At 59.9% G+C, this 9384-nt stretch overlaps 1 protein-coding gene across 6 annotated transcripts in view; it reads right to left on the reverse strand.

Moving 5' to 3' along the window:
* MEF2D (myocyte enhancer factor 2D) overlaps positions 1-8601 on the reverse strand; it is a 74262-nt gene extending 65661 nt beyond the window's left edge. For 3 of the 6 annotated variants that reach the window (XM_050327822.1, XM_050327821.1, XM_050327820.1), the window contains exon 1: positions 8075-8196. The gene's annotated coding sequence lies outside the window, so the exon portion shown is untranslated. Of the gene's footprint in view, positions 1-8074; positions 8205-8523 lie in introns of those variants that run through there. The other 3 variants (XM_050327817.1, XM_050327819.1, XM_050327816.1) reach the window with 3 other exon arrangements.
* Between the last annotated feature and the right edge of the window lie 783 nt (positions 8602-9384).

Below are 9384 nucleotides of genomic sequence, written 5' to 3' on the forward strand. Positions count from 1 at the left end.
CCCAGCCCTCGGCCTTTCCCCAGCAGCAGTCCCTTGGAGGAGGGAGAGGGTGGCCCGAATGCAGCTCCCAAAACACCTGGGGACCCCAGGAGCAACCAGGAACTCACCATGCCGGGACCCCCCACCCCTCCTGTAGGAGCAGGCAGAAGACACAGCAGGTCCGCGCTCAGCTATCTGACACACCAGGTCAGCACCCACTGTCATTGTTTTGGGACAAAGTCCCGTCAGGAACTGGTGCCACCCAAGTCGTCTGCCCCTTATCTCGCACCGGTGCACGCTGACCAAACCCCCTCCTGCCCCGCCATCCTCACAGCCCGCTCAGAGCTCAACCGTTCCAAAAACCCAGCAGGTCACACCGAACCCCAAAAACCACCGCTGCGCCCCAGGCCGCCCCGAGAGCCAGATGCTCGCCTCTCCCCCCGCAGGGAAACGCCAGCTCTGGGGAGAGGATTGATGGAGGAGCAAGAAGCAACCACCAGCTGCCATGGGAAGAGCCTTGGCTGCCTTTGCCACCAGCATCCTGCTCCAACCATTTGTTCTGCTTCTATTTTAGAAAGCGCTGGGGCTCGGCTCTCCACGGCTCCCAGCCTCCCTCCCAGCCTCCCTCCCAGCCTCCCCACCGCCGAGCGAGGCGACAGATTTCTGCAAAGAGGTAGCGCCGGCTCCGCTCCCCATCTTGGCAGCGGCATCCGCGCGGGGCCGGGGATATTTTTGAACGAGCGAGCCGAGAGGTGCTAGTTTTCCCGGCAGCTCAGCGCCGGCGCGTGGGAAGGACGGCCGTGCCGAGTCAGGGAAGGTTGAGGATGGATCCGTGATTGATCCCTGCGCTTAAAACCCCGGAGACGGTGACATTGAGCCCCCCCGAAGTCGCCCAAAGTGAGATGTCCGGCAGCGCGTGGAGCTCTCTGGGAAAGCATCGCCCAATAAACGAGGCTGGAGATAAGGCCTGATTCCGGCTACATCCCAACCCGCAGCCCTGAGCCCTTCCTGGGAGCCCACACACTGGTCCATGCTCTTGGAGGAGAGCCTGGCATGCACACACTGTCCATGTGATCCCAAGTGCTGCTCCTCACTGGAATACCAGATGGAAAACTGCCCTAAGCCCATGTCCAAGCAAGCTCTGCCTCCACCCAACCCTTCCACCTTGTCCCAATTATTAAAATAAATTTACTGTTATCACAAGGCTTTCCTAAAGGAAAGGACACATATCCAGGGAAAACGGGGTTTATCCCCTGGGATAAACCCGAGGGTTGGAGCAAAATGACCTTTAAGTCCCTTCCAACCCAAACCATTCCATGAGTCTGTGATAACCATGCCTGAAGGCACCTCCTCGCCTCTGCCACGTCCTCCCTGGTGGCACCGGTGCCGAAGGAGATGCTTGGTGACACACACAGATGCTTTGCTTTCCCCCATGATTTTTCCAGCAAGTCCTGAACTGGTCCGAGTGCCGCACACCAGGCTTTGTGTTCAATGGCAGAGCCAAAGCTCCCTGCAGTGGAATTTTAAAGGGCAAAAATTCCCCCCACAGTGCCCAGCAGGGAGAGGGTGCTGGTGGCAGAGCCAGGATTTTAACAAGCTCTGGGGTCTTCAGCCACTCCAACCTGCCCCTCATCGTCCAACCGAGCAGCACCAGGGTCCCCTCCCAAGGTGCCACATTTGCCACAGGACACCACAGCCCAGGGATGGACACCACTGGCCTTCAGACCAGACAGGCTGTTCCTCCCAAGCCTGGGAGCTTGGTCTCATGCCAGTGGGAAGCCTGTGGGTACCAGCTCCACGGGGACATTTATCACGATATTTAGACAACACACCGACAGCTCAGCCCCCACCTGTGGTTACACAAACACAAGGCCCCTCTCTGTCTCCAGACCATCCAAGACTGGTGAAAAATACGCATTTCTTGGCAGTCCCGAGCTTGCAGAAGGTCCTCTCCCACAGATGCCACCACAGGCCAGGAGCACCTGTGCCTGGAGCCCAATCCCAGCCATTCCCTGCCCCAGCCCTGCATCAGGCTGGTTTATCTGCTGGTCCCAGCACTGACCACCACAACCCGGGGGAGGGATCGTCTCAGTGACTGCCCTTGCCAAAAAAAAAAAAAGGCTGGTCGGTCAAAATAATTTGTCTACATTCTTTAATTTTTTTCTTCCCTGGCAGTGGAAACTCCTGCTCCGGCACTGTGTCTCAAGGTTACTGCTTGGGGTGGGGGAGGATTTCAGGTTTTACAACTGAAAAATTCCAGACAGAAACCCAGAAATGTTGTCAGTTTTTTACTAAACTGAAGTTCTTCGTCCAATTTATTTAATTTATTTGAAGTTTTTTTTTTCTTACACTTGATGCAGCAGATTTTAAGCAAACTCCATTTTTTTCAGCCCCCCCAAATTTTGTCAGCTTTAAAAGAAAATTGTCAAGGATGCCTTGAACATTTTCCATTCTCAATTTCTTTTCTAAGGAAAGCCAAACCAAACTAATCTGACCCCACATATTTTCCCCACCTGCAAGACATGGGATGTGTTCCTGAATATGGCGCCCAGCAATTTTTCCCTGAAGTCTTCCAATAATTGGAAAGGAAAACATTTAAAAGTAAAAAAGAAAAAATTTCATCTTCAAAATAAGAAAAAAAGAAAAAAAAAGGCTTTCCAAAAGGATGGAGGAAAGTCACTTTGTTCCAAAAGGCACTTCCATTTAAAACGGAAGATGAAAACTTTCAAGCAGTGCTATTTATAAGCACTGCTTATACCCATCAATAGCACCTTCCACTCAAAGTTTCACCACATCCTCCGGAGCAGGAACCCTCCATCCAACAGTCCCAGCACCCCCAGGGCTGCAGGATCCACCTCCTGCTGATAATCCCCCCTATTGCAGGAAAAGGACAAGGAGGAGGAATCCCACTAGGAATTCTAGGATCATCCCTTGGCAGCCCTGGGGTAGGCTCAGGTCAGGGACCCCCAGAGCAGGCAGGTGCTGTCTCCCAAATCTCGTTACTATTTTTTGGGGCTGGGAGGAAAAAAAAAACCAACAAAAAAAAGTCAGGAGCTATGGATTTGCCCTGCCTCCTTCCAAAAAAAAAAAGGCCGATGCAGCAGCAGTGCTGCAGTGGGAGGTCACCCTTCCCCACAGCCCACAGCCCCCCACCCGTGCCCCAAGCCCCCCAGTTGGGGGGCGACTGAGGCACCTCCTCTTGGAAGCGGTTTTGGGTTTGTGCCGGACGCTTGCTGGAAGCTGTTTGAAGCTCTGGAAAGAAAAACGATTCCTCCTCCTTCCCTTCCTCCCTGCCCAGAAATAGGTCACTTAATTACCCCCTTTCCAACCCCAAACACCACTGACTCAGGACAGGAGGGGGAGCTCCCTCACCCCGTGCCGGCTCATGCCCGGCAGTGTCCCAAAGCCACCATGCACGGCTTTGACCTTGAGCCACCACACCGGCAGGACCTGGGCGCCAGGGCACGGCCAACACAGATGGCAGGGACTCAGCTCCCCCGCTCTGGACTCCAATCAGCACTGATCAATTAACGAGAGGATGGTCAGGGCCGTGGGTGCTGCCTGACCCCCTCCACGAGTGGCCACGGGCACGGCCGCATGCCGCCTCCAGGAAAACCACCGGCTAATTGCACGTTGGGAAATCATACGTGTCCTGCTCGGCACGGAGCGAAACGTGCGGCCCTGGCGCAGTCTGGTCCGGCTGCTCCGGGATGGGACACCACGGTGGCCCCTGGGTGGTGGCCGGAGCCTGATACATCTCGGCATCACCCCGCCCTTCCACCCCATCCTCACCGCCCGCACCAAGACACCCGCCCGGCACCGCTCCCGCCAGTTTGGGCTTCGCTTTCGGCAACCCGGGAGCAGCAGCACCACATGCTCGCTCCCCTGGGCACCGGAGTGGCTGTTTAAAGTCCCACTGGGTGCCACGACAGCACCCAGCCTCAGGAACAGGCCCCAGCAGCTGCTTTGGCATCCCAGCACTCAACCACAACCTGACGTCTCGCTGCAACCAGGCCCCTCCAGGTGACAAGGAAGGAGGCAGCGAGGAGCCCCACAACCGCTGCACGCACCTCATCTCACCACCCCCTTTCATACAGGGCTCACCTACAGCTCAGGGAAGCAGTCAGGGAGTCAGGGAGCAGTTGCTGCGCGCCCCCAGCCTCGCCGTGACCCACACAAAAACAGGCTGAGTTTCCCCAAAAACTCCTCCTGTGCAGCCCAGTGGTCCTGCTTCCCCATCTTTTTAGCCCCCATTTAAGAGAAAGCAAACATAGAGCCCACCCCCCTCGCCCAAAATAAATCACTCCAAATTTATTTCCTGCGTATTTAACAAACCCTTGCTCCAAGTGGGCACTTTTTAAAGGATTTTTTAAAGGATGCAGGCTCTTGTCTGTTTTGTAAGTGGTGAGGACCTACAGCAGGGAGACATCGAGAGTGAGGGGAAAGGAAAAATTAAAGAGGAACCACAAGCAAAGCAAAGTGGAGTGTGAGATGCAAACCGACAGATCCGGGGAGGCAGAGCTGCTGGCAGGCAGACGGCAAGATCCATCTTGAAAGCAAAAGCAAACTGCTGCTCACACAGGCAGAGGGAAAAACCTAGAGGTCTTCAGCACTGCCTGAGCTCTGATCAAACAAAGTGATTAACAAATTTCAGCTCTTCATTGAAAGCTTCCCTAATTAGGGGAAAAAAAGGAAAAGGAAAAAAACAAAGCCAAACCCCTGAGAGGTGCATCAGGTGGTGCATCGGAGGGGGAGGTGGGGGGTGATGCACCCCACAGTCCTGCCAGCACGGGGAGGGTGAGTGTGGCCGGGGGCACCCGGTGCCTGCCCCATGGCACCAGCACAGCCGCGGGTTTCCGTGCCTCCCCAGCCTTCCTCCTCCTCCTCCTCCTCCTCCTCTGACTCACTTGCTTTCTGCTCACCGCGTCGGGCTCAGCAGCAGAGCTGAACCTTCCCGGGGGCAGGACTGTCATCTGCAATAGAGTCACCTCTGAACTCGGGACGGCTCAGCCTCCAGGAACTGCCAAAATAGCGATGAAAATAAGAAAGAGTCCCTGGCCCGAGGAGTTTGCCCTCCAAACAGATGGGACGGCGGCGGGGCGAGGCAGGGGGATATTTTTAGCTCTGGTTGCAGATGGGGAAGTCCAGCACGGCACAGACATGGCATCGGCACGGCAGCCCCACCACTGCCCGTGCAGCTCACTGTGTCTTGGGCCACCCACCTCCGTGTGCACTCCCAGGTATTAACGGGATTTAAACGGGATGTTGCCTGCTCACTTCCCGAGCCTCAGGCATCACCTTCCAGGCTGGATCACACCACCACAGCTCCTCATGGCAGCTCACCACCACTGGGCTGTCGGGGGCACCCAGTGGGGCAGCAGCGGTCCAGTGAAGTGGAGTTGATGCCAGCAACCCACATTCCTCCCCTCTGTCCTCTCTGTTCCCAAAACAGCCATGGCCCTGCAATCCATCACACAGGAGGGGCACCATGCAGCACACAGTGACGGGTCCCTCCCAGCATGCTCCAAGTGATGCCAACCTGACCCTGGGAAGCGCTCTGGCTTGGGAAAAAAGAGGGAAAATCAATTTCTGCCCCTCACCACAGACCCTTTCTTAGATTTAAATGGCTCGCCCAGGGTCCCAGCGAAAGAGCCCATAGCTGAGCCCTCCACACCTCCTCCGAGCCCTCCTGTTCCCCCAGGATGAGCCAGGCAGCATCTCCCCCCCGTCCTCTCTCCCTGAGCCAGGGCCTGCACCAGCATTGACACCTCCCTGCCAGGCAGCTGCCGGCACTGGCTCCCGGCACGCGCCAGCACCGCGGCAGCTGGGTCCCACTCCCGTACTTTTCGTCCGACACTTTCGGCTTTGTTCTCTCTCGCACAAAGCCGCTGTGAGGCTGCCCTGGCAGCACGGAGGGACCTTGAAGTGGATGTGGTTTATGACCATATTTAGGCTCCTTTACGTTGCCAGAGTCGCAGTAAAGGGCCGCAGCATTAAATGAGACTCAGACCCACTTGTTTCACTTGGCAGCCTGGGAAAAAATCCACCCCGGGTGACTCCAGCACCGTCCCTGCCTCCGCCCTGCCCGCTCGGGGACAGCACGAAATAGCAACAGCCCTTTCCAGCTCCGCAGTTACACTTCCCAGGCACAGCCAAGAGCCCCACAGCAGTGAGGAGGGGGAAATTAAACCCATTAACCACCACCCCCCTCCGAGAGCAACACCAAAGCACCGGGAAGCAAAGGGACAAGCCCAAGGTCACAGACTGACAAAACTGGCACTCCCCAAGGTTCCCAGAGCCCCCCAGCAGGACTGAGCACACGCAGGGATGTGACCACTCGGCACAAGGAGCCCCCAAGCCGCTTTGTGCCCTGGGGAGAGCCAGGGCAGGAGGGGAAGCACCGAGCCAGCTGACACAGGAGCTAATGCCCCTTCAACTTGAGCACGTTAAATCCCTGCCATGGCAGAGGCACTGGCGAAACCTGAGCAGCAGCCCCACTGCTGCGGGGACATCGGCCACCTGCTCCGAGCCAGCACAAGTGCGGATGCCTCAGCCTGGCAAAGCCACGACAACTGCAGGGGCTGAAGGACAAGGTGGTGTGGGAGGAAAGGAGAAGCCGTGAGGCCCGTCCAGAGGTCTGTGACCTTCAGGAGCCCATGACAGCAATCCCGAGGGCAGGGCAGGCAGCTCGCTTTGAGTTCCCAAGGACACGGGCAGCCCCAGCACTCCCAGGCCAGGGCCACCAGCACCAAATTGGCCTAGGGAAGGAAAGAACATACACAGAATAACCCTTACCTACACCCAAAACCCGCAGCCTTGCCTGGTGAGCATCCCCATCGCACTGAGGTCGGCAAAGCCCTGTCCCTGCGGGCAGCAAGGATTCAGGTTGGCTGTCCTGGGACAGTGCTTTGAGAATACCCACCTTGGTGGAGCAGCACCAACCCGAAAACCCACGTGTGGCCACAAGCACTGTGGGAGAAAGGGCTTTGGAGGGGCAAGATCAGGCCTTCCCTGGAAGGCAGACAGACAGAGGCGCTGAGCCAAAGTGCCCGGGGAATTTGCACCAGCACCGGTGCCGGTGTGGCTGCCCAGACCCCTCCCCTCAGCAGGGGGGAGTCACCGGCCAAAACCCTGTGGCAGCTCCGACAGCCGGGGAGGATAAGGGGAGTAGGGGTCATCCCAGCTGGTGGCCATGCAGAGCCGGAGGTGCCATGGGGCTCCGGGGGTGCAGGGGGAAGAGGGGAGCAAGCACACACGTGTGTCTCACTGACCGTGTGCCGCTCTCGTGCGCAAGGCGGGGGGAGGAGAGGAGGAAAGGAAAACAAATAAAAAAAATGAAAGCCAATGACAAAGCCAAAGGGGTCTGGGAGCTGCAGGGAAGGGATAAGCCGCGGGCAAACAGGCGTCAGGGATGCCGAACAGCCGCAGATGCCGGACGCCCTGTCACTGCATCCTTGTCCCGGCATCGCTGGCCCCTCGCACCGCCGAGCCAAGGAAGCTTTCGCCGCCCCGGGGAGGCCGCGGGGGCAGTGCTGGGGTTTGGCCCCCACCACAGCACCCCGCTCCGGCCGCTGCGGGATGGAGCCGCGGCACGGAGCCCCCCCCGCACAAACAATCCCAGCTGTCGGGCTCCAGAGCCGGCGCACGGCCAAGGCATGGACGCTCCTGGGACTCGATTTACCGCCGGCTCTCCCCAGAATCTGCTCTTGCCAATCAAACCGCAGCCCACACCGGCACCTCGAGCCTCACCGGCGGGTCCCCCCGCAGCTCCCCCGTGTCATCACCCCACGGGAAGGCAGCCCCCAGCCCCCGAAAGCCGCCGGGCCCTGCTTCTCCCCGGGTCCTGCCAGGCCGCGGCGGGTCCCGCTCGGGGGTGGCCGCGGTGTCGCGGGTGGGCTCGTGGGCCGCCACCACGGATATCCCACGGGGACGCAGCCCACCGCCCCGGGGCGGGGTGGGCACCGCCAGTGCTGCCCCCTCCCCATCGGCAGCACCCGGTGGGACCATCCCGGCGCGTTGCGCCCGGCCACCGCATCCCCCCGTGTCCCGCATCCCTCCGTGTCCCGCATCCCTCCGTGTCCCGCACCCCCCTCACCTGTCCCCGCAGCGCCCGGGCCGAGCCGCCACCTCTTCCCCTTCCTCCCGCTCCCTCCTTCACCTCTGCACCATTTTGGTGACGGTTTGTTTTGAAGCGGCGGGGGGAGGAGGCAGGAGGGGGCGCGGGGAGGATGTGCCGCTGCCGCCGCCGCCGCTCCCGCCCCTGCCCATCCCCGCCGCCTCGGGGCGGCACCGCGCGGCGCGGGGTCGCGGGGGTCTCTCCGCTTCCCCCACCCCCAAACACCGACAGCCCCCCGCCCCGACCCCCAACCCCGAAGGCTGCCCGGGAGAGGAAGGGAGGAGGCGTTCTCGGAAGTAGCGCCAGAATCGCGAAACGTAAAAAAAAAATCAAAGATAATTAAAAAGAACAATTAAAAAAAAAGAAAAAAGAAACAAAACAAAAAATAAACAAACCAAACGGGGCGAAGAAGAGCGGGAGGGACCCACCTGAGCGGGGCGCGGACCGGCCGCTGCCGGGGCTGCGGCGGAGCCGGCGGGGAGCGACCATGGCCGGGCCCGGCCCAGCGTCAGGGGCGGCGGCGGCGGCGCGGGCGGCCAATGGCCGCGGGGGGGCGACCGGGAGGGGGCCGGGAGGGGACCGAGAGGGCCGGGGCCAAGGGGCGGCAGAGCCGGGACCTCCCCTCTCCCCCGCAGGGTCTGGCGCGCCCCCCCTTTACCCCCCCCATGTCGGTGGTCGAGGGGGGTCCAGCCCAACCCCGAGGCCGAGGCAGCCGCCCCGGGGTGGTTGGGGGACAGGGGGTTCTGCCCCTGCTTCCTTCCATAAGGGGGTCAGGGTCAGGGCGGTGGGGCTCTGGGGTCCGAGGGTCCAGAAAGCCACACTGAGGACATCGGCTGCCCGTGAAGGTCCCAGTTCTGCTGCCAGGATGCTGGATCTGGCATTTAGAGGCAGTGGAAGGTCCCGGTTCAGTGTCTGGCACCAGCACAGACCCCTCGTGGGTATGACCCTGCCCGTTGTGCCCTGACACAGGCCAGGGGCTGTTCCTGTCTCTGGCATCCCCCCTGCGCAGGACTCCGGGGGCTCCCAGGGCTCCTGGGGCTCCCAGCCCTGCCCTGGCCCTTCCTGCAGTGCCACAGCCTCAGCCGAGCACACGGCACCATCACTGGGGTGGCTCCATGTGCTCCTTGGTGGCAGGGCCACAGCTCCCAGGCCCTGCTACAAGTCGGGACACTACATTCCCAGCTCCTCCAGTAGCTGCAACCCAGATAAATTGCTGTGTGCTACCCTCAAGAAATCCAAGGGGTCAAACAGTGACCCCCACCTCCATGCCAGGACAGTTTGGGGCTGTG

The sequence above is a fragment of the Myiozetetes cayanensis genome, unplaced genomic scaffold (genome assembly GCF_022539395.1).
Source record: "Myiozetetes cayanensis isolate MyiCay16 unplaced genomic scaffold, myiCay2020 scf35, whole genome shotgun sequence".
In the NCBI taxonomy this organism is placed as follows: domain Eukaryota; kingdom Metazoa; phylum Chordata; class Aves; order Passeriformes; family Tyrannidae; genus Myiozetetes; species Myiozetetes cayanensis.